Below are 3,696 nucleotides of genomic sequence, written 5' to 3'. Positions count from 1 at the left end.
TGCCACCTTTGGATTACCAGCACAATTCTCTATATATTACATCAAGAGAGCACCTTGGGGGATCCTTGGTATTACCAAGAATCAAGTAAGTCTTTTTGTATCTTGATCCATAGCCATCAAAATTCCTGGACATCAAGGAAGGCCAGAACACATGGAGGCCACCAGGGAATGCTAGGCCTACAAATGCTAAAGGAAACAAAGATACTCCTTCACAATGGACCTGTTCACTACAGTTGGCACCTTGAATGTAAACTTGTAGCCTCTTAAATTTTAAGAGGATAAATTTCTGTTTGTTAAACCCATTCACTTTTGGTATCTGTTACCAAAAATTGTTGTTATGTCCTATCTAGTTGACTAAGACTTTCAGTAACCTTATGAACAACAACTCTGAAACTTGCCCTCTCCTGAACCAAGCTCCTCATCTCTGAGACACCTGACGCCATTTCCAAAGTCATTGTGTCAATCCTTCTCATCCAGGGTCTTCCTCTCCTGCGCTGACCTTCTACCCTTCCAAGCATGATGTCCTTTGACAAAGACTGACCCCTCCTGACAGCATACCTAAAATATGTGAGACAGAGTTTCAAAATCCTTACCTTCAAAGATCATCATGGTTTCACCTTTTCCAGGAAAGACATATTTGTTCTCTTGGCAGTCCATAGTAGGTTCAGTACTTTTCTCCAGGACCTCAATTCAATGTACCAACTCTTCTGCCATCTCTATTCATTATCCAGCTCTCAGATGCATAGCAAGCAAGTGAGAAGATCATGGCCTGGATCAGGCACACTTTAAGCTCTAGACTAATATAATTTCCTTTTAGCACTCTGGAGAGGTCCTTATTAACAGCAGATTATTTCAATGCAACTCATCTTTTGATTTCCTGACTGGCAGTCCCAAAGGTGTTGATTGTGGATCCAAGCAAGATAAAATCATAAAAAACTTTAATCTTTTCTCCATCTATCATGATGCTGCCTACTGGCCCTGTGTTGAGGATCTTTGTTTTCTTTTGTAATTTTTTAATTTTTAAATACTACTGATTTATTTACAAAGTTTGAGTACATTGTTTTTCACAAAAGATCCTTCGCATTTCCTTCTCCTTGCCCACCCATTGAATTGTGCAACCCTGAAGGCTGTAGTTCTTGATGTTATGCAACAAATGTGTCAAGTCCGGCTCTGTTCCAGTGAGCAAGGTTGTGCTTTCTTCATAACACAGGCTGATGTGACATCCTCCAATTGTGATACCACATTATTCTTTGTAAAGTTCAGCCTCTCGAATGATCTGTTCAGCATATAGATTGAAAAGGTATGGAAAAAGCATACATTTCTGACACACTCCTTTCTTGAATTTTTCTTTTTTATTTTATACTAGTTTATTTACAAAATTCGATTACATTGTTTTTTCAGAAGAGATTCTTCCAATTTCCCTCACCCCCCCTCCATCAAATTGTACAACCTCATGATTAATCTCTGCCCTCCACACATCCTCATCCCTCTGTTTCCACTCTCCCTGGCCCCCTGCTTAGATCTTCATACTTATTCTACAATAATTGTTTTATACAATATTGATCCTTGTGGGACTGAATTAGTTCACTCATCATAATGCTCTCCAGTCCCTCCCAAGTTAGGTAATAATTTACAAAATCATTGCTCCTGCGTGCTGCATATTATTCCATTGTATGAATGTACCATAATTTGTCAATCCATTTGATAGGGCTGTTTCCATGTTCTTGCTATGGTGAATAACACTGCTATGAACAATGGTGTAAATCACTGGCAATAAGAGAGATGCAAATCAAAACCACAATGACATACTATCTCAGTCTACTAAGAGTGGCAAAGTTTAACAAGAGAGCAAATAGTAAATATTGGAGATGATGTGGCAAGATAGGAGCTCTTATACATTGTTGGTGGGATTATATAAAATGGTGTAACCATTCTGGAAGGCAGTTTGGAGCTTCCTCAAAAAGCTGAACATAGACATTCCATATAACACAGCTATTCCACTGCTTAGAATATACCCTGAGAAAACGATAACTGAGGCACAAACGGAGCCTTGTACTCCTTTCTTGATTTTGAACCATACAGTGTTCCCTTGCTCTGTTCAGACAACAGTTTCTTGGTCTAGGTCTAGGTTTTACATGAACACAATTAAGTGCTTTGGGATTCTCATTTTTCCCAATGTTAGCCACAATGTTAGTTGTGGACTACGTTGTCAAATGCCTTTGCATAGTTGATAAAACACAAATAAACATCCTTCTGGTACTCTCTACTTTCAGCCAAAATCCATCTGACATTAGCAATGATATCCCTAGTGCCACAGCCTCTTCTAAACCCAACCTGTATTTCTGAAAGTTCTTTGTCAATGTACTGTTCTAGTTGTTTTGTGTAATATTTAGCAAGATTTTGCTTGCATATCATAGGGTTCAATAATTTCTACATTGTGTCTTTTTGGGGAATGAAAATAAATATGGATCTCTTCCAGTCAGTTGGCCGGGTAGCTGTCCTCCAAATTATTAGGTACAACCTGATGGGCACATACAGGGCTGCATTCACTTGTTGAAGTATCTCAATTGGTATTCCATCAATTCCTGGGGCCTTATTTTTTTTGCCAATTCCTTCAGAGCAATTAGAATTTCACCCTTTATTTACCATTGGTTCTTATCAGATGGTACTTCCTGAAATGGTTCTGTGTCAGCCAATTCTTTCTGGTATAGTGACTCTATATTCTTTCCATCTTCTTTTGATATGCCTGAATCATTCAATATTTTCCTCCATAACATATCTAAGGCTTGCAACTCAAGGCTTGAGTTTGTTTTTCAGTTCTTTCATTTTGAGATATCTGAGCAAATTCTCCCTTTTTTTTCTAACTCCAACTTTTTGCACATTTTGTTATAGTACTTGGCTTTTTCTTCTTGAGTTGCACTTTGAAATCTTCCATTCAACTCTTTAAAGTCATAATTTCTTCTTCTTGTTTTGGTTTCTTGGCACTCTATTGCAATATTGAAAGTCTCCTCTGACATGTATTTTGTTCTTTTCTTTCTCCTCTGTCTTTGTAATAACCTTCTGCATTCTTCATGGATGATATCCTTGATATTGTCCCACAGTTCATCTGGCTTTCCTTCATCTGTGTACAATGTTTCAAACTTGTTCCTGAGGTGATTTTAAATTCAGGTGGGATAGACTCAAGGTCATATTTTGGTTCTTGTAGTTTTGTTTTGGTTTTGGGGGATTTTTTTCTTCATTTTCTTCAGTTTCAGTTTGAACTTGCACATGACTTGTTGTTGGTCTGTTTCACAGTCAGTAATTGGCCCAGTTTCCACAGCAGATATTGAGCTTTTCCAATGATTCACAGATCTAATCAATCTGATTCCTGTGCAGTCATCAGGTGAAGTTCATATGTATAGTAGCTGTTTTTGTAGTTCTTTGTATTTTTTATAAATATGTATCATTGATTGTATAAAATTTTATCATTCTTGTTCCAGTCTCATTTCTTTTTTTTTTGAATTTTTTTTTTATTTGAAAACAACTTTATTGCTAAACCCCTTCCTCAGGGGAAAGTTCCGTGGTGCCTCGGTGACGGTTTTTTGTTTTTTGGGTTTTTTTTTCATTAATTAATTTATTTATTTTTAATTTAGGTTGTTTATTTTTCATTTCAATGAACATCTACAGAGATTTTGGGATTCCATTCATTCATTGTTG

The sequence above is a fragment of the Elephantulus edwardii genome, unplaced genomic scaffold (assembly GCF_000299155.1).
Source record: "Elephantulus edwardii isolate Elephantulus edwardi_28Jun2011 unplaced genomic scaffold, EleEdw1.0 scaffold00343, whole genome shotgun sequence".
Lineage (NCBI taxonomy): Eukaryota > Metazoa > Chordata > Mammalia > Macroscelidea > Macroscelididae > Elephantulus > Elephantulus edwardii.
This window is presented reverse-complemented; position numbering follows the sequence as displayed.